The sequence below is a fragment of the Mus caroli genome, unplaced genomic scaffold (assembly GCF_978045245.1).
Source record: "Mus caroli unplaced genomic scaffold, Mus_caroli_1 scaffold_5, whole genome shotgun sequence".
NCBI lineage: Eukaryota > Metazoa > Chordata > Mammalia > Rodentia > Muridae > Mus > Mus caroli.
In genome coordinates, this window is record NW_028227260.1 from 137,593,337 (window position 1) to 137,615,498 (window position 22,162).

General features: G+C 39.2%; 1 non-coding gene and 1 pseudogene across 1 annotated transcript; one reads left to right on the plus strand and one right to left on the minus strand.

Annotated features, from left to right (window-relative positions):
* The window catches only part of LOC147004834 (glyceraldehyde-3-phosphate dehydrogenase-like), a 126,676-nt pseudogene extending 112,164 nt beyond the window's left edge, over positions 1-14,512 (minus strand).
* Positions 12,715-12,845, plus strand: LOC115030188 (small nucleolar RNA SNORA17). Its single transcript, XR_003835809.1, has one exon. It is a non-coding gene; the product is annotated as a small nucleolar RNA SNORA17 (small nucleolar RNA).
* Positions 14,513-22,162: the final 7,650 nt, after the last annotated feature.

Below are 22,162 nucleotides of genomic sequence, written 5' to 3' on the forward strand. Positions count from 1 at the left end.
ATCCCAGCACTTGGGAGGCAGAGGCAGGCGGATTTCTGAGTTCGAGGCCAGCCTGGTCTACAAAGTGAGTTCCAGGACAGCCAGGGCTATACAGAGAAACCCTGTCTCGAAAAACCAAAAAAAAAAAAAAAAAAGAGCTCTGTACATATACTTGAGCCCAATGAAATTTCTATTTATAATGAACTTTTGCCTAAAGTGTTAACACATGTAAAATACACAAATAAATGGAATGTGTTTTTATATTTCTGTATATCCAAATTCTGTGTGTTAATTATGTATACTCATGGAATACAGAACATATGTACATAGGAAAAATCACAGTGAATCAAATTAATTTTTACATTTATTGTTATTTAAATTATAAAGATTTTTAAAATTGAAATGTAATCTTACATAAAAGGGATCATGAAAAGTAACTAAAGTCCTTCACAAATAAGAGGTGCATTTATACCCTTGAATTCCATAAGATTACTATTTATAACAAATCCTCCCTTTTACTTTTACCTGTTGATCTCCAATGGAATAACTGAATTTTTTCCAATGCCTTAACTCTTCTATCACTAAACTTGTGAAATTGCTTCTCCCAACCTTCAACACTGACTCTTACTTTGATTTTCCTTATAAACCTCTTTGCCATGAGCAGATCTTCCTACACTTTTCATGTGCCAAGTTTCTGGATATATATTTTGAGAGCATTCTTCCATGATATTTTCTGTTTTCTGCCATAGATACAGGAGCTAAAAGATGAAAAACAGGGATCCATCTGTGTGCTTCAGATTCTGAGAAGGAAATAATCTAATCAAAGGAATAGAACTTGCCAGAAAGAAAGAACTAAAGAATGAATAATCTCCAAGGAAATACAATGACCACTGTATGGTAGAATCAAGTTGTTGACAAAGTGAGGGATTATTTTAACAAAAGAAAAAAAAAAAAACCCTGCTTCTCGACAAGTGTACACAGTATAACCTCAGAGAACACAGTATTCAGATCAAGTTGGCAGACAGCACAAGGAACAGTGCAGTAGCTAATAACAAGTCTTCAGTCCTAAGAATGTAGCCCAAGGTTGCCAGACAAGAATAACACAAAATGGTCATCCCCCTCTGATGCTGGAACTTACAAATAAGAGTAGTTTTAGAGACAATTTAAAGACACAGTCACATGAGCATGGTAATACATAGGAGGGGGAAAAAACTAGAATCAAGCATCCTTTCCATTAAATCCCTATAGCTTGTGTTACAGCACCACTCATTTGTCCTGAATCAAAAGAAATGCATGCTATTCAGTTGACAGGAGATAGAAAGCAAAGATTTCAAGTACAAAGTTACCCATGAATTGTATACTTGATGCAGAGAAGAGTTTAGAGCATGTAATCATTGGCTGATCTCTCTCTTCACTGACTGCTCTCCTTGGAAAAGGTCAGAAGTTTTAGATGTAGGACTTTAACAACTGAAGTGAGGCAAGAATATCACTTCTCAGCACTAAACATTTCCCATTTGATAATGTCTTTGGTTTCCAGTCAAGGAAACTAATGTCTCTGTAGAAAAGCAAGGAAAGGGCATGTGTGCACAGGAACTCAAGCAGGTCACTGGACACATTGCTGGCCAAACTGCTAACTGCATAATAAAATAGTTCAGAGTAACATCACTGAGAAATTGCATTTTTATGTTCCTATCTTCTCCAACTCAAGAGACTGTGGGTATACTAAAACCAACATATGCCCTCAAACTAAAAGCAAAGGCAGAGATGTTAGCTTTCAAAGACACAAATTAATGTTTATACTTACCTACTCTCAAAGTTCTGTTGCTTCAGTCAAGCAAGAAAAGCTAGTCCTAATATTAGTAGAGCTTTACAGCTTAAGATTAAAAGACAAATGTATGTTTAAAATGCATGAGTCACTGGGGTTTCAGACCAAGGGAAATCATTCTGTTTTTTAGAAAATAGAATGCCTCCCTTGATCTTTAGGAAAAGGACTAAATTTTACTGTAAAATGTTGTTTATGTTTTTTTTATTACACCTAATTTGAAATCACTGGAATATATATATTCCAGTGATATATATATATTCCAGTGATATATATATATATATATATGGAATATATATATGTGTATATATATATATATATACACACACATACATGTGTGTGTGGGTGGGTGTGTGTGTGGGTGTAAGACAAACAGAAACAGAGACAGAGACAGAGACAGAGAGACAGAGAATGAGAGAAAGAAAGTGCATACATCATGGACATTCTCCATTTCCCTACAATTGTGGATGTTTGGCACAGAAACAGTGAAAGCACAAAGTAGGCTTGAAAGGATGAATGGCAAATGTTTGCTACATGATTGCTACCGAAATTTGAAAACTCTTTCTTTTGATCATTTTCTAGGGTCAATGATTTCAAAGACTCATTGCTTATTGGCTATTTCTTGAAAAGGTTCATTCAGCGTATAAAGGCTGCTTCCTTGGCTTCAGCAATGTATTTCTTGCTTACTTGTTCTGAAAACACCAGTAAATTGATACTGAAGGCTTCTAGACAGATGACACACAGTAATGTAAATTCATTCCAGCCCACACTCACGAACACTGTTAGGAAATCCTATTACCTGCTTCAATTTCTATTCCCCTGAGGCACTCCAAACCTTACCTGCTCCCTTCAGAACACCTAATCAGGGCCAGCTACATTGCAGGGCCTAAGAAAAAAATCTAAACTCAAGAGCCACTGTTTTTAAGGGGATAATTTTCTCTCTTTCCAGTCTCTGACTCAACTTAACAATTTTCTTCATTTTTTATCTGTACTTATTCTGGCTGACAATTGAAATAGTATGTTTTCATGACATAGAAGGTTATATTTTACTGTACCTATACATTGTAGAATGGCTAAATAAGCCCATTAATATATTCACGACTTTATGTTTACTGAGTGGTGAGAACACTGAAATCTATTCTCATGGTAATCATTGAGTATATATCAATAAGTAGAGTCACCATGTGGTGTTATAGATTTCCTGAACTCATTCCTCATGTGTAAATGAAATATGTCTGCTTTACCCAACATCTCTCCAAACCTCAGTCCATCTGGTTCCTGGCAGCCAGCATTCTACATTCTACTTCTTTTTTAAATTCCACATACAAAAATGATCAGGCTATATTTCTCTTCTCATGCCTACCTTATTTCACTATGTATAATGTCCTTCAGCTTCATTCACACTGTTGCAAATTAAAGAATTATTTTTTAAGTCTAAAAAGAAATACACTGTATAAACAGACATATTATACTCATCCATTCAACCAACCATTAATAGACACTGATTTTTTTTTACATTTTCATTAAATTACTTCTTTTCTTGCTTCTCTGTTTCATTTCTTAAATGTTGTCAAAATTAATACTTCATTAGTTATACACTTTGCAAATATTTCTCCTAATGACTAGATGCTTTCTTTTGTTATATAGAAGCTTTTGAGTTTGATACAGTCCCCATTGTCAGATAGAAACTTACAGGCAATATTTTTCTCCTTTGACCATGTGGTTCCTATGCACATAGCAAATCAAAAACTAAAATGCAGCTCTCACCTTTAAAAGAATAACAGTTAGTTTATTCTGGAGCCAAATTTTAATGATCATGTACCAGGCACATAGATTTAGGTTACCACAAATTCCATGTTCCATAGTGGAAACGGTTTTGTGAAGTTTTTATGGTTTTAGCGAACAAAGAAAGTCATTAATCAGTACAAGTTTAAAATATATTGTGAGTACAACAGGCAGGCAGGTACAGTAAAAGGGGAGAAGTTAATTCTAATGTCAGCTAAGAACACTCTAAGTTTGGGGGTGGTGGTAGGAGCTTGTGCTCTGCTAAGTTCATAGACTCTTAGTTCTGATACAGAGGACAAGGAATTCAGGAAACTAAAGTTAGCTCAGAAGAGGTAATCAGCCTCAACACTTGCAACATTCCAATGTTTTCACATCGATACAGTTCTAATCCATCAGCCTTTGCAAGCAAGTTTTTTTTTTTTTCCAGGAATTCGCAATAACAATTCCAATGATCAAGCTCAGATCATCCAGCTTAAGGGCAGGTACCACTTTCATAAGCCTTAAAGTAATCTTACATAGTATTTAAAAAGTGCAATTCATTATTTTGCATATATGTGCATATGCATAGATTTCCCCTGAGCTCTTTGTTAGAGTGTTCCACTTTCTTGTTACATGTATTCAGGATTCCTGTTGAAATGAAGATCAGTTGTTATGTGCAGGTTTATTTTAGGGTATTTATTCTATTACATTGTTTGCAATGTCTCTTTTATGCCACCATTATACTGTTTTGAGTACCATAACTTTGTAATAGGTTTTGAAATAAGAAAATGTGTGCCCTTTAGCTTGATCCACTTTTCTTCAATTCTTTTGGTTATTTAGGGTTGTTTGAGATTACATATTGTATTAGTTTGGATGAGGATGGTCCCCATAGCTCCTATATTTGACTATTTTGTCCCCAATTGATGGAACTGTTTGGGAAGGATTGGGTGGTGTTGCTTAATTGGACAAAATATGTCACGTTGGGGTGATTTTTGATGTTTTAAGGATTCCTGTCATCCCCAGTGATTTTTCTCTGCCTCCTACTCAAACATTAAGATGTGATCTCTCAGATATTCTTGCTGCCATGCCTTTGCTCCATCATAATGAACTTTAAGCCTCTGAAACCATAAACCCAATTAAATGCTTTCTTTTATAAGTTGCCTCAGTTATGTTATATTTCACAGCAATAGAAACATAACCAAAAAAAATTAAAAAAAAATAATAAAAAAAAAATAAAAAAAAATAAAAAAAATAAATAAATAAAAAAAAAACAAAACAAAAAAGCCGGGCGTGGTGGCGCACTCCTTTAATCCCAGCACTCGGGAGGCAGAGGCAGGCGGATTTCTGAGTTCAAGGCCAGCCTGGTCTACAAAGTGAGTTCCAGGACAGCCAGGGCTAAACAGAGAGACCCTGACTCAAAAAAAAAAAAAAAAACCAAGAAACATAACCAAGACACATTATTTTTTAAAATTATTTTCTATTTCTGAAAAAATCACCAATGAGATTGTATAGACAGTTCATTGAATTTGATGATTATGTTGGGGAAAATGCATGTAAATTTTAACATTAAGACAACCAACCTACAACAAAATATATTTTCAGTTTTGTGTATACATATTCATCCTTATTAAATCCCTTCAGTAATGAATTATATTTGTTAGTGTGTGAGTGTTCTTCTTGCTTCTTTGGTTCATTTTATTTCTAGGGTTTTTTTTTTTTTCTTTGTAATGATCTTAATAAAAGAAGTCATTTTCTGCATTTCCTATTTAGATTGTTCCTTATTAGCCTCAAGTACCAATACTAATTTTAAATGTTGATTTTAAATCCTCTAAATTTGAGAATCTGTTTATTAATAATAATGTGTTTATGAAGTTTTCGAGTTTTCAATATACAAAACCATGTTATATTCAAAACCTAATTTTATTGCTTACTTTCCAATTTGAACAGCTTTTATTTTTGATTTCTCTTTGTTGTGTAATTGTGTTGATTATTATCATTATTCTAGAACTATGTTAAATGTACACAGCAAAAATTTTATCAGTGCCTTGTACTTGATCTTTGAAGAAAAATTTTCAATTTTTTCAGCTTTAGACTTTTTACATATGAGTTTTTGTTTATGTGTTTCTCGTGGTGAGGCATTGTTGAGTTTTGTCAATTTTTTCTGCTGCACTTGAAATGTTCATATATTTTCCCTATATTCTGATTTATATTTTCCCTATATTCTGATTGTTACTCCACTACATTGATTTACATCCATGGGATACAAACCATTAGAATGCTGTGTAAAATGTGACTACATGCTATATGACTTTTAATGTGCTAGTTACTGGCTGCTAGTAAATTAAGATGGCTTGTCATAAGCTAAGGACTCTTGCATCAGGAATATTGGTGTATGGATTACTTCTATTAGTATCTCTGTCTGGCCTTGCTATCAGTGTAATATAGGCTTTGTATAATAAGATCTCAAATAGTCTCTCCATTTCCATTGTAGTAGTTTTATAAGAATGCCCCTCATTTGAAAGTTTGGTTCCCACTGAGTAGAACTGTTTGGGAAAGACTGGGGAAAGTGTCCACTAGGAATGGGTTTGGTGTTTCAAAAGCTTATGCCAGGCCAGCTCTCTTTTCCTGTTCCCTGAAGATCAGGATGCAAAGCTCTCAGCCTCATGTCTGCCTTTCTCCCACCATGCTTCCTGCCATGATGATGATGAACTAATCTTCTGAAACTGTAGGCAAGGCCCCAATTAAATATTTCTTTTATAAGCATAACCTTGGTCCCGGTGTCTCTTCACAACAATAGAATAGTAACTAAGACACTATAGTTTGTAAGACTTTAGAAGAGGGACTGGAGATGGCTCAGCAATTAAGAACATTTACTCTCTTGCAGAGGATATGAGTTCTGGTCCCAGCTGCACAACCACATGTAACTCCAGCCCCAGAAGGATTCAACACCTTATTCTGGACTCCTTCACAGACATGCCTTTAGGCCACCCTAATCTAGACCAGCCCTTACTGAAACTCCCTTCTGAGTTATTCTACAAGGTATCAAGCTGAAAATCAAAATTAACCATCAAAATGTGTTACCCAATAACAGGCTTGCACCACTGCTCAAGTGGACACATCTTGGTTGATCAATCTGTAGTGTGGCACACAGGGTCTAAAGTTAAGACTATGCTTTCCCAGCCACCTGTATTGTACCTTCAAGTACTACAAGTTCTAGACAACAGGAAGAAAGCATCTAACCCAGTTCTTGCAACCAGAGCATCTGATATCTTCATCAGTAGACTTAGCATCTAATTCTGGTAGGCATCTATGAATATAGGCAATAGAATATAGGCAATTATCTAGAACTAAAAACTTTGGTGTCTGCCCTATTGTATTGCTCTTAGATGAGAATTTCTCTTTTAGTTGTGATATACTGGAAGAATTTACATCCTAACCTAACTTCTTTTTGATATTTGTTTACTTTTCCTTTATTTTTAATTTTTATTGGGGCAGCACTCCCTATTACACAGGCTAGCATTGAACTGTCAATATTGCATCCAACCTCACCCCACTCTGTATTATAGGCATGCACTACTACACTCAGCTCTATCCTAATTTCTGTGAATCTTTTTGGGGGTGGTGCAATGAACTTTATTGATGGCATTCAAGAGAATAAGGAGGGCTCCCTAGGCCCCTCCTGTTATTATGAGGGTCTGGGATGGAAATTGTAAAGGAGATGCTCAGTGTTGGGGGCTGAGTTGGGACAGGGACTCCTCAGCAACCAAGGGCCTCTCTCTTTCTCTCAATGTCCTTGGTGGGGTGGGTGGTCCAGGGTTTCTTACTCCTTGGAGGCCACATAGGCCATGAGGTCCACCACCCTGTTGCTGTAGCTGTATTCATTGTCATACCAGAAAATGAGCTTCACAAAGTTCTCATTGAGAGCAATGCCAGCCTCAGCATCAAAGGTGCAAGAGTGGGAGTTGCTGTTGAAGTCACAGGTGGTCCTCAATGTAGCCCAGGATGCCCTTTAGTGAGCCTTCAGATGCCTGCTTCACCACCTTCTTGATGTCTTCATACTTGGCATGTTTCTCCAGGTGGCATATCGATCCACAATGGATACATTGGTGGTAGGAACACAAAAGGCCATGCTAGTAAGCTTCCTGTTCAGCTGTGGGATGACCTTGCCCACAGCCTTGGCAGCACCAGTGGATGCAGAGATAATGTTCTGGACATCCCCATGACCATCACTCCACAGCTTTCCACAAGGGTGCTCCACAGTCTTCTGAGTGGCAGTGATGGCATGAATCATGGTCATGAGCCCTTCCACAATGGCAGAGTTGTCAAGGATGACCTTGGCCAGGGGGGCTAAGCAGTTAGTGGTGCAGGATGCATTGCTGACAATCTTGAGTTGTCATATTTCTTGTGGTTCACACACATAACAAACATGGGGGCATCATCAGAAGGGACAGAGATCACCCTTTTGACCCCACTCTTCAAGTGGGCCCCTGCCTTCTCCATGGTTGTGAAGACAACAGTAGACTCCACAACATACTCAGCACCAGCATCACCCCATTTGATGTTAGTGGGATCTTGCTCCTGGAAGAGGATGATGGGCTTTCCGTTGATGACAAGTTTCCCATTCTCAGCCTTGACTGTGCCATTGAATTTGCCATGTGTAGAGTCATACTAAAACATGTAGAACATGCAGTTGAGGTCAATGAAGGGGTCGTTGATGGCAACAATCTCCACTTTTCCCTGGTAACCAGGCACCCAATATGGCCAAATCCATTCACACCGATCTTCACTATCTTGTCAAAGCTGGCAATGCACAAGATCAGGCTGTCCCTACAACAGGAAGGAGCATAGAGCCTCTGAGTATCTTTTATCATATATTTATAAATGTAATTTTCAGAACAGTACATTTATAAAATAGATTCTGTGCATGGTAACCAATGTTTCAGCAGAAGAGAATTGAATTTTTAAAAAATTACATTGTATCCCATGTAAAATATATATATATATATATTTCCTAAAACTTGTTTCTCATAAGTTTGTGAGTAAGGTTTGTCCATCTGTCTGTCTCTGTACATTATTATGTGTCTTATGCCTTATGAAAATGTCCTATGTTGAATCACTACCATCATAGTTTTTTAAACATTGGATTAATCAGTACAGTGTGAAAATGGAGTTTATTTTCTATGGTAGGAATCAGCAGCAACTGGTTGAAGGATATCTGTTAAAAATCATTGTAAAGGGACGGCAGGGTGGCTTAGCATGTAAAGATGCTTGCCACCGATCCTGATGGACTAAGTTCCAGTTTCATCTGTAAGACCCAATGGTGGAAATAAATAACCAACACTTGAAAGTTGTTCTTTATCGACAAATGGGACCTGATAAAATTGCAAAGCTTCTGTAGGGCAAAAGATACTGTCAATAAGACAAAAAGGCCACCAACAGATTGGGAAAGGATTTTTACCAATCCTAAATCTGATAGGGGACTAATATCCAATATATACAAAGAGCTCAAGAAGCTGAACTCCAGAAGTTCAAATAACCCCATTAAAAAATGGGGTACAGAGCTAAACAAAGAATTCTAAACTGAGAAATACCAAAGGGCTGAGAAGCACTTGAAAAAATATTCAACATCCTTAATCATCAGGGAAATGCAAATCAAAACAACCCTGAGATTCCACCTCACACCAGTCAGAATGCCTAGGACCAAAAATTCAGGTGACAGCAGATGATGGCAAGGATGTGGAGAAAGAGGAATACTCCTCCATTGCTGGTGGGATTGCAAGCTGGTACAACCACTCTGGAAATCAGTCTGGCGGTTCCTCAGAAAACTGGACATAGTACTACCGGTAGATCCAGCAATACCTCTCCTGGGCATATACCCAGAAGATGTTCCAACTGGTAATAAGGACACATGCTCCATTATGTTCTTAGCAGCCCTATTTATAATAACCAGAAGCTGGAAAGAACCCAGATGTCCCTCAACAGAGGAATGAATACAGAAAATGTGGTACTTTTACACAATGGAGTACTACTCCACTATTAAAAACAATGAATTTATGAAATTCTTGGGCAAATGGATGTATCTGGAGGATATCATCCTGAGTGGGGTAACCCAATCACAAAAGAAGTCACTTGATACGCACTCACTGATAAGTGGATATTAGCCCAGAAACCTAGAATACCCACAATACAACTTCCAAAACACAAGAAAATCAAGAAGGAAGACCAACTCATGGATACTTCATTCCTCCCTAGAATAGGCAATAAAATATCCATGGAAGGAGTTGCAGAGACAAAGTTTGGAGCTAAGAGAAAAGAATGGACCATCTAGAGACTGCCCCGCACTGGGGTCCATCCCATAATCAGCCACCAAACTCAGACACTATCGCATAAGCCAGCAAGATTTTGCTGAAAGGACCCTGATATAGCTGTCTCCTGTGAGGCTTTGACAGTGTCTGGCAAATACAGAAGTGGATGCTCTCAGTCATCTATAGGATGGAACACAGGGCCCACAATGTAGGAGCTAGAGAAAGTACCCAAGAGCTGAAGGGGTCTACAACCCTATAGGTGAAACAACAATATGAACTAATCAGTACCCCCAGAGCTCGTGTCTCTAGCTGCATATGTAGCAGAAGATTGCCTAGTCAGCCATCACTGGGAAGAGAGGCCCCTTGGTCTAGCAAAGTTTATATGCCCCAGTACAGGGGAACGCCAGGGCCAAGAAGGGAGAGTGAGTGGGTAGTGGAGCAGGGCAGGGGTAGGGTATAAGGAACCTTTGGAATAGCATTTGAAATGTAAATGAAGAAAATATCTAATAAACAACAACAACAACAACAAAAAGATCTGCTGCAGGAAATTTTCTTAATTAGTGATTGATGGGGGAGGACTCAGGCCATTTTGGGTGGTACATTTCCTAGGCAGGTGGTCTTGGGTTCTGTAAAAAAGCAGACTAAACAAGCCTTGGTAAGCCAGACAGTAAGCAGCATTCTTCTATGGACTCTGCATCAGCTACTGCCTGCAGGTTTCTGCCCTTTTTGAGTTCCTGTCCTGATGCGCTTCCATTATGAACAGCAATATGGAAATGTAAGCCAAATAAACCCTTTCCTCCCCAAAAAAGAAAAAAAAAAAAAGAAAGAAAGTTGTTCTTTGACCTCCTCCACATGCTGTGGCACATTTGTGTAAACACACACACACACAAATAAAATGTAGTTAAAACATTGTTGAATTCTTTCTGACCTTTTTGACTAGAAAAACAAATTCATTTAGAAAATAGAGTAAGTTGAAGTCTGAGTTATAGATATTTTATAAACGTTTTCAACTTGTGAATTTTTAGCAACATATTCCTGAAGTTTTTATCTGAGTGGACAGTCATCTATTCTTTCCAGTAATCATTATAGCAACTGGAGAGGTCCCTTTGTCTGGACCATTTTACATTGCAACAAAGAGTGGAGGACACTTGATTTTGTTGCACATTCTTGCCAGTACCTAATATTGTCAATGTTTTGTATTTTGCTATTCTAATCTGTTTGAAGTGGTCTTTCACTTCAATTTACACTTATCTAATGACATAATATTGAACAATTTTATTTATGTGCTCTCTGAATATCTTTTCTGGTAAAGTGTCCCCAACATTAGCCCATTTTTGTAACTTTCTAATTCGAAGTGGCTTTAAGTGTTTGAGAAGTGTTTATTTACATTTGTTCAATTCCTAATGGTATTACTTGGAGTTTTTATTGTTAAGTGATATTTCAGTTATGATTTGTGTGTGTGTGTGTGTGTGTGTGTGTGTGTGTGTGTGGTAGTAGTAGTAGTAGTAGTAGTAGTAGTAGTAGTAGTAGAGGATGCATGTGTCACAGACCATGTCATGTATGGAAGTCAGAGGACAACTTTCTAGAGTCAGTTCTTTCCTTCCACCTTTACTTCAGTTTTGGAGATCAAATTCAGATCAGTAGGTTTAGGCTATGAGTCCCTTTACCTGGTGAAACATCTTATTCATATATATTTTTAAATAGTCATCGCATATAACAGGATTAGCTACCAAGTGATTCCTCTTACCTTGTTTGTTTTCTCATTATTCTCTGGACTATTTCCATTGTTATACAGAAGCATTTTAGTTTTAAGTAATCCAATTTTTTCCAGTTTTGTGGTATTTATTTTAATTAATGACACTTTTATATTTTACAGTAGTACAAGGTCAAGCTTCCAGCATATTCACTGTTTGGTGGCAGCTCACTTCATAGTTCCTAGATAAATACTTTCTTGTTCTTGCAATCTTTTAAAAGTAGAATATAATTATATTATCCCTCCTCCCTTCAACCCCTTCCATGTCACCACTCTCTACCTCTCAAATTCATGGCCCTTTTGTCTTTATTATTGTGTGTGAGATTTTTCTCTTCTACATCACCATGTCTATTGGCATGACATTGTTCAGGTCTTATTTACATAGCCATATTGTTGAGGCAATTTTTGATTTTTAAAACTAAGATTTTGGAGTGCTCCTCAGAATGTCTTGAAGTATTTCCTATATGTTTCCTTTAGTGTTTTCAGGGTTGTGAGTGCTACATTAAGGCCTTTGAGTCATTTTCAGTTAGGTTTTATACAGTGAAAGATCGGGTCAAATTTTAGCCATCTATATGTGCCTATCATGTTTTACCAGCATCATTTAAGTCTATCCTTGCTATGTTATATGATTTGACACCTATTAGCTACAAAGGTATGTGTTCATTACTGCTTTATTTCCAGTTCTCTACTGTGCGGCAGACCTCAATCAATGGAATTTTCGTTTTCTTAGTGTTGACTCTCAGACTTTCTTTGTACACTTTATAGCAGTCCTTTATCAGAAATATCTTTTGCCAGTATTTTCCTTATGCCTGTAGTTTTTCTCATTGCCTTGCCAGTGTACTCTAGAGGATACTTGTTTTTTAAAACAAAACCAGGACATATCTATAAGTTAAAATATAATAATATAAGAGAATGTGAACACTAAGTAGGGTACTGGTGGAGCATGCCTTTAATCCCAGCACTCAGGTGACAGAGGCAGGTGAAACTTTGTGAGTTCTAAGACAGCCTGGTCTATTGAAGGAGTTCCAAGACAGCCAGAGCCACAGAGAGAAAATTTATATAGGAAAAAAAAATAAAATAAAAGACAAACAAATGCCCTAGAGGAGTTGCTGGTATGACTGCTGTATCACATGTGTGTCAGTAGGTGGCAGAGGAGAGGTTGTGTCTATGCTCAGTGTTCTGATCTATGAACATCTGAATGAGTGATTAGCAACCTAACATTCCCTGGGTGGTGGGGGAAACGAGCCTGACAAAACCACTGGTCTGGTGCCAGGAGGCCCAAACAGGGAGCTAGCCTGAGATGACCACCAGTCTAGTGCCACACAGACCTGTGGGGACAAACCATGCCCAAGATGACCCCTGCCCAATGTCACAATGCATGAGTGGGTCTTAGTACTCCTGAGACCACTCCTGAGGTGACCCCAAACACTCAGGGTCCCCTGGCAACAGTAAGAGGAGAAAGGAAGTTGTGGAGAAATTGAAGAAAAAGAGAACCTGAAGGATGTGGGCACAAAGAGGAGAGGTAGAACAGGGAACTGGAGGGTAGTGAAGAACACTCTGATGTGAATAGCTAGCAATGCCACTTGGGACCATGGTGGGGTCCTGACCTGTGCTGTCACTGGTGGCCAAGTCTGGGTATATGGTCCTACCACAATTGTGGTCTGTTACAACCAAAGGCCAGGAGGACATCCCTGGTCTGGGCTACTGCCCAGGAATATGTTGATATCTGAGAACTGTGGAGAACTGGCCCCACCCCTCACCAGGACATCGTAAGAGAGCTGTCCCTGGGGGCATGAAAGCAGAAGAGTTGACCCTGCCTCTAGCCAGCTGCAAGACTCAGGAGAGTGGCCCAACACATTGTGGGAGTTGTGGGTGAGCCGGCCTTGAGTGTTTAAACATGGGAGAGCTGTCCTATGCAGTGGGATTGATAAGGGAGAAATACTGTCTTTGCCCCCCCCTTTGCTCCTCACCCCTGGCCCCTTACTACCTGTGTCAGGTGAGAGAATTGGCCCTGGGGTCCTGAGAGCAGAGAGCTGTCCTCGTCCCTTACCAGTTGTAATACCCAAGAGAGCAGACCCTGCACCATGCCTGGGCAGTAAGGTCGAGATGACCCTGGTGGTGGGAACAAGCCAGCCCTAAGGATATGAGTGTGGGAGATTTGGCCCTGCCACTTGTCTGTAGTGCCTTGACATCAGCGAGGAAGGGATTCCCCCCACCCTTTGCCACCTATAGCAGGCAAGGAGAGCTGACCACCAGGTCCTCAGAACAGGAGAGCTGGCTCCACCCCTCTCTTACGGCAGCACTCAAAGAAGCAACCCCTGTACTTCTCCTGGGCAGCATATTATATATAGCTTGCCCTGGATGTGGCTGTTTCAGGTGAGCCAAACGTGAGGATGACTCCACCTCTTGTCTGTTGTCTGGTGGCATTGGTGAGGGGAGGTCTCCTCCCCTCCTTTTTGCCCTTGCCAATCACATCCTGAGAGCATATGTCCCTATCCCTCACCTATTGCAGCACTCAGGAAAGTAGACCCAGCACTAGACCTGACTATGGTGTGGGTGAGCCAGAATCAAGGGTGTGAGCATGGAAGAACTGGCCCCACAACTTGTCTGAGTGCAGCAGTATAGGCAAGAAAGAGAGACCCTCTCCTACCCTTGATCCTCACCACCTGCAGCAGACAGAAGTGTTGTCCTGGGAGCACAAGAGCAGGAGATCTGGCATCAGATGCAGTACTCAGGGGAGGAGGGCTTGAACCTCGCATAGGTAGAACAGTAGAACTAGCCCTTGTCATGGGATTGGTAAGGGCATTACTGCAGAAGAGCTGATGCTGCCTCTTGTCTGGTCCTCAGAGTAGCAGAAGCCTGACGCTTCACACCAGACCAATGCGTCATTGCAATGGATATTTGTAAGCAAAGAAGTGTGGAGAGAAGTGTATACTGTGGGACACACTGTGACACACTACAGCTTCCACAACAAGACTTTTTTCTCTGTTGTGTGCTCAGGGAGATTGCAAGAATGGAGGGCATGCATGAGGGGAGGTATAGATGCTGGATGGGGATGCTTAATGTGAAAGTCAAAAAGAATCAATAAAAAGCTGAAAAAATCAATCAATCAATCAATCGATCAATCAATCAATAAAGCATATATGAATAGTATACATTTGTTGTGTCTATTGGGTTAATGCACAGATAAGGTTAGAGCTATACCAAATTTGTCTTAGTCAAAGTTTCTATTCCTGCACAAACATCATGACCAAATATCAAATTGTGGAGGAAAGGGTTTATTCAGCTTGCATTTCCACATTGCTGATCATCACTAAAGGAAGTAGGGACTGGAACTCAAGCAGGTCAGGAAGCAGGAGCTGATGCAGAGGCCATGGAGGGATGTTCCTTACTGGCTTGCTTACCCTGGCTTGCTCAGCTTGCTGTCTTAGAGAACCAAGACTACCAGCCCAGAGATGGTACCACTGACTTATGTAGATGAATAATGTATTTTTCAGGGCTTTCCAGAGAAAGAAATTTATGAAATGATTAATATACCCCCTGAGAGAGAACAGTGAAAGTGTATTGCTGGATGTGTCAGCTGAAAGCAAACTGCTTCTGGTGAGGCTTACTTACAGTGATAGAGGAAAACATTTGCAAAATCATTAACTTCATACCACACACCAGAGGATGTGCTTAATTTTCTCAAACAATGAAACCACATCTTTTATAGCACCACAATTAGAGTCATCCCGTGGTTAATTTACAATAACTGACTCATATTGTCCAAGATCCATCTGTCTTTAGCACATACACTGAAATAAAAGTTACATTAGAATGTGACAGGAATCAGCACCCTTGCACATTTCATATTCTTCATGGTGGCACTAATCTCTGCAATCACCATAGGAATGCAGTGGCTCCCATACATAGTCTTTACATCATAACAGCCTTTACTCCATGGATCAGAGAGCCAGTGTGAGAACTCTGCCAGCAGCTGAGTATATCTTCTCTAATGATGCATTCTGAAGCCATAACCACAGCATGAGTTCAGGGACTCACGAGTCCACTGTGAGAACTTGACCTCCATAAACTTGAATTTGGATGGTAGATTACACTGAGACTTAAGGGCTTATGAAATTAGTTTCAGTTCAGAGCCAGCATTCAATAGTTTCCAAAAGGTCTGGTTATTTCCCTTTCCTCGATGCAGTTACCCTGGTAAAAGGCCATAGGTCACTTTAGAGAAGGCTGGAGAAAGACTAATAACACAAATTTTTGTCAATCTACTGAGATCCTTCCTGTAAGGGACCCATGCTTTCCTTCATTCAAATATTAGATCTAAATTGGTTCTATTCTAAGTTGCTTGGGGTTTGTAGTTGTTTTCAATGCTTCCAGTAAAATGAGAATTTAGTAAGACCATCATGATCATTGGCCTATGCCAATGATCTATACTACCTGAGTCCAATTACTTTTGTTGTTGCTTTGACTACACTCTCCACCATAGGTGCATGCTCACCTCAATTTTGACACTTAAAAGCTGCCCTTTGGTCAAAGACTTTTTAGGATGTAACTATTTCCACTGAATTTGGATTTGCTGGGTAAGTGACTTCTGTCTCTATTCAAAGGTCTAGACTGCCCACAACAGTGATTACAGGCTTCTAGAAGCATTTCATGGTAGTTTTCCTATTATGAAACTCTAATATTTTTTTCTGGACCCTCTTTCACAATGTTCCTCATAAGGGGTTGTAGATTTGTCCTATTGAGGGATAAACACTCAACAGCTGATTATTATTAGGCCATTGACCATCAATGAGTCTTTACATTGAACACCAGTTGCTACAATAAGAAGCTCCTGCGACAGAGACTAAAAAGAACATCAATAGGTAGACATAGATGTGAGTATTTAGAACACAGTTTGAAAAGATATCCATTTAGAAAAGTAATAATAGTAGGTTTCCACCTCAAATTTATGACATCCATAGCCACAAACTCTTGTCTAGGTTTACATAACCAGCTATGAGTTCCCTCCTATAAATCAGACCTCTAATTAAAAAGTGATTGATTATCACCATAAAAGTCATGTAACTGAAAGCACATCCAGCCTGACAAGTCATTATTGTAGCTTGAAGGATTCCTGGCTGGGTCAGACTGCTGAGGACTTGTCTCTCCCATCAATCTGCAGAGCACCTTTTGTCAATATGAAAACTAACCAATAAGAAGGAAGCACCTGGCTCAGTTCAAGCTTGATTTCTCCGTTTCCTATGATCAAAGTATATGAAGTCCTTAGTAATAAAGTGTTACAATCAAGTTACAATCAACAAGCAAGAACAATATCAATGGCCTCTACTGTCTGAGGAAGCCTCTGGGATCTTCTTTATTAACAATTCATGAAATTCTTAGGCAAATGGATGGAACTAGAAAATATCATCCTGAGTGAGGTAACCCAATCACAAAAGAACACACATGGTATATACTCACTGATCGTGGATATTAGCCCAGAAGCTCAGAATACCCAAGATACAATTCACAAACCACTTGAAGCTCAAAAAGAAGGAAGACCAAAGTGTGGGTGCTTCAGTCCTTCTTAGAAAGGAGAATAAAATATTCATGGGATCAAATACAGAGACAATGTGTAGAGCAGGGACTGAAGGAAAGGTCATCCAGAGACTGCCCCACCTGGGGATCCATCCCATATACAGACACCAAAGCCAGACACTATTGTGGATGCCAAGAAATGCTTGCTAATAGGAACCTGATATAGCTATCTCCTGAGAGGCTCTGCCAGAGCGAGCCTGACAAATACAGAGGCAGATGCTCACTGTCAACCATTGGACTGAGCGTGGAGTCCCCTAATGAAAGAGTTAGAGAAAGGACTGAAGGAGCTGAAGGGCATTACAACCCCATAGGAAGAACCACAATATCAACCATCCAGACTCCCCAAAGCTTCCAGGGACTAAACCACCAACCAAAGACTACACATGGAAGTACCCATGGCTCCAGCTACATATATAACAGAGGATGGCCTTGTCAGGCATCAATGAGAGGAGAGGTCCTTGGTCCTATGAAGGTTCTATAGATGTGCTAGTGTAGGGAAATTTGAGGGTGGGGAGGCAGGAGTTGGTGTGTGGGTGAGGGAACACCCTCATAGAAGCAGGAGGAAAGGGGATAAGGTAGGGGATTTTGTGGGAACCTGGAAAGAGGATAACATTTAAAATGTAAATAAAGAAAATATCCAATTAAAAAAATACAATTCATAGGGAGATTTACCACACTTAATACTGGGATTTTCAAATAATAACCTTTGACTTCTGGGAATCACATTTCCCATCTATTCAAGTCCTGTTCACACTACTTTTTTTTTTTTTTACTATTTTTTACTATTTTTAATCGTGTTATAAAGTAGTGAGTTTCTCCATGGCTTCTTCACTTGTTTAGTTTTGGCTACACCCTACCCTTTACTTCCTTCTCTTCCCAATCCCTGACCTGCTTTACATCTTACTAACTGTGGGCTGCCTTTCAGCCTACCAACAAGACAAACTACTACATTTTGCTCCAAGATAGATTATACGGAGTCTGAAAAACAGCAAATAATAAAGTTTCTGCTTAGTGAGCCACGTCAGTAAATTTTGCCTAATACAGTTTATATTCCTTCTACTATTATCTTATGACCTTATTCTCTATTTCCATATGCTTCTAGATTTCTGCTTGTACAGACTGAAAAGCACAAGTTCTGTTGCTGATTTGAGGGGTGGTGCACCTTCGCAATAGTTGTACTTTATACCTAACCTTAAGGGGACTGGTGAGACATATGTCTAGAGATACATAGGTCTAGAAACAAACTGGGTAGGGGGGGTGGTCCTGAAAAGTCTAAGTATTGTTTTACATGGCATCTGACTGGCAAAGGGTTTTTGCAGTGTCCCCAAACCATGCAAGGTGTACTTTCTGAGATGAGCAGGAGTGTATACCACTAGAGATGAGGAATTCGCTATGGCTTGAGAGTAAGGAGGCCACTTTCTCTAAGGATAAAGATCATTATCATTTCAGTGCTTGATACCCACAGTTTCTTTACGATCTTTATCCTTAGTTACTTCCAGATATCTAAATAAAGTTGCATTGAGCACCAGTGATTCAACATGAATTTGGGTTAGGGACCTAGATAATAGCATACCCCCTAGGGAGGCATTTTTTTTTTCTTTTTCAGAGAAGGGGGGAAATACCATTTCAAAGTTGTTATTTACAAACATTTCAAGCTGTTACAGCAACAAAAATGTGTCATAGTAAAGGTTTTTATAATGGGAATTATCACTCCAGTGGAATCTTTTGATAAACACAGATTCGTTGTTTTTAAGGGAAGGATTAGGACAGAATCTTGGCTTCAAAAGAGGCTTAAAGTGGTTTCAATCTTTTCAGGAAAATGGCAGTGCGCACAGCATTGCCTCTACACATTAAAATGTTGATCTTAGGTTCAGGAGAGTATGAGATTCCCAAAAGGAGGGGAATCAACACCTAGACCTTCCCCTAAGAAACTCCAAGTTCTTATTCTTAAGAACCTACTAAGCCATCCTCTACTACATATATAGCTAGAGCCATAAGTTCCACCATGTGTTTTCTTTGATTGGTGGTATAGTTCCAAGGAGCTGGGGGGTACTGGTTAGTTCATATTGATGTTCCTCCTATGGGGCTTCAGGCCCCTTCAGGTCCCTGGGTATTTCTCTGGCTCCTTCATTGGGGACCTTGTACTCCGTCCAATGGATGACTGTGAGCATCCACTTCTGTATTTGCCAGGCACTGGCAGAGCCTTGCAGAAGACAGCTATATCAGACTACTATCAGCAGGCTCTTGTTGGCATCTCCCTAGTGACTGGTGGTTGTTTATGGGGTGGATCCCCAAGTAGGGCAGTCTCTGGATGGTCGTTCCTTCAGGCTCTGCTCAGAACTTTGTCTCTGTAACTCCTTCCATTTGTATTTTGTTCCTTCTTCTTGAGTTTCATGTGTTTTGCAACTTGTATCTTGGGCATTCTAAGTTTCTGGGTTAATATCCACTTATCAGTGAGTGCATATCTAATGACTTCTTTTGTGATTAGGTTACCTCACTCAAGATGCTATCCTCCAAATCCATCCATTTACTTAAGAATTTTATTAAATTCAATTTTTAATAGCTGAGTAGTACTCCATTGTGTAAATGTACCACATTTTCTGTATCCATTCCTCTGTTGAGCGACTTCTGGGTTCTTTCCAGCTTCTGGCTAGTATAAATAAGGCTGCTATGAACATAGTGGAGCATGTGTCCTTACTACAAGTTGGAATATCTTCTGGGTATATGCCCAGGAGGGGTATTGCTGGATCTTCCGTTAGTATTATGTCCAATTTTCTAAGGAACCACCGAACTGATTTCCAGAGTGCTTGTACAAGCTTGCAATCCCACCAGCAATGGAGGAGTGTTCCTCTTTCTCCACATCCTTGCCAGCATCTGCTGTCACCTGAATTTTTGATCTTAGCCATTCTGACTGGTGTGAGGTGGAATCTCAAGGTTGTTTTGATTTGAACTTCTCTGATGATTAAAGATGTTGAACATTTTTTCAGGTGCTTCTCAGCCATTCGGTATTCTTCAGGTGAGAATTCTTTGTTTAGCTCTGAGCCCCATTTTTAATGGGGTTATTTGATTTTCTGGAGTCCAGCTTCTTGAGCTCTGTATATATTGGATAGATGGCCCCCATTTCTCTCACCAAGAAGAAACATCAGGGGCTATAGATATAACTCAGCAGGAAAGAACACTGTCTATTCTCCCAGGGAACTGGGTTTCAATCTCTAGCACCTACATGGTGGCTCATAACTGTCTGTAACTCCAGTCCCAGGGGATCCAACAACAAATTCTGTCTTCTCTGGGCACTAGTCATGCAAATGGTGTATAGATATCACGAAGGCAAAAACATCAAACCACATTTTTTTATAGGTCAACATTAGCCACATTACCCTTAATCTGGCAGTCTTCTGTATTTTGAGGATAAATTTAAAATTAATTCTGGTTGCTTAGAAGAGGTTTCTTGAAGAAAGGGTTTGAAAACTGGTATCTGGTATGGTATATCTCTCTGATGGATTTCGGCTCTTTCTTACTGGCTCCGTGGATGTGCTTAAAGAAATAAATGTTTTTAGCCAACATCAACTGTGGCATACATCAGTTGTAAAGTGTTTATGTTACAAGAGAAAGAAACGTCTTTCTTTTTCTTACATTCTTTTCAGATGTCTTATGCATACATCACTTCCAAGCTACTTAAGTGGGCAGGTGTAGCAATCTACGCCAAACTACAGAGCCATCTAATTTCCTGTGGATTGATTGCTAAAGATGTAGCATCAACAACTGTATAGACCTAACCAATAAAATGGTTGTATTTCCCAGCACTTTCCATCATTGAGCAATGGTAATCAGGCATGATATCATGGATTGATTAAAGCCCTGATGCTTTAGGACCTTATAGAAGAAAATAAATTCCTTATGTAAAAATAAAAATAAAAAAAAATAAATTCCTTATGTAAGAAAATTGTCCAGTAAAACAGATGGAAGTGCAGGGTCAAAATATTTAAAATATTAAACCACTATTACACAGGTTGATGAATGACATAATTGATATATAATAGATTAAAAGAAAAATGTGCATATATGTAGTATCTTATCTATAGTAATATTTATCATGTTGTTAGTGAAGATTAGATATGTGGCTCATTTTAAATAGTTAAAATTTTCAATAAGTACTGACTGTATAATAAGGAAAACATAGCAATTAGTTCTCATCTTAGAAAGAATTCTCTCATCCTGGAGTGGAGAAATTTTAAAAAGAAAAATATCTCTTCCCAAAGATGCTTTAACAGGTGTGTTTATGCAAGCAAGCTTGTCAATTCAGCTCCAAGGTACTGATGAGGTTTCAGTGATAGCTAATGCATTTCTGTTATGTTGCATAAATTATCAGTGCTAATACAGTTTATCTGGAAATCTCGAAAACAAGTAAATACATTTTAGTTTTCCTTCCTATCTTTTCTTACTCCATTCCCCCTGTGTGCTCCTTCATCTTGTCAAGTTTGTGGCTTCCTTTTGTTGAGAAGTGAGGTCACCAGAGAGTTAGGTACCCAGGTTCCGATCCCTGTGACAGAGTCAGACTAGAATAGGCTTATCTCCACACTTCACATTTTCTTCTTTGGAAGCAGGATTCAAACAGATTAGAATTTTTTTAAAATGATGCTATTTAATTGATTTGATTTAAGCCAACATGATGTGGAATTAATATTTCTTTCTCATAAAAAAATGTATTGTCAGCAAGCTGCAAGAGAGAAACATCTTTGATAACCCCAGGAAATCTATTACCAGAGAAAAACTTCAGATCAACATATTTATTCCTCAAAAGAAGTGTTTGAGACTCCTGTCTTGCTTTATGTACAACACACTGGTTATTCCATGTGGCTCTGTGAAGCTTAGTACAAAAGATGGAAGTACTGGAGAACAAGGGAGAAAGCCTTATCAAGCGACCTCCTCAATTTCCTTCTAAGCACAAGCACACCACCTGCCTAG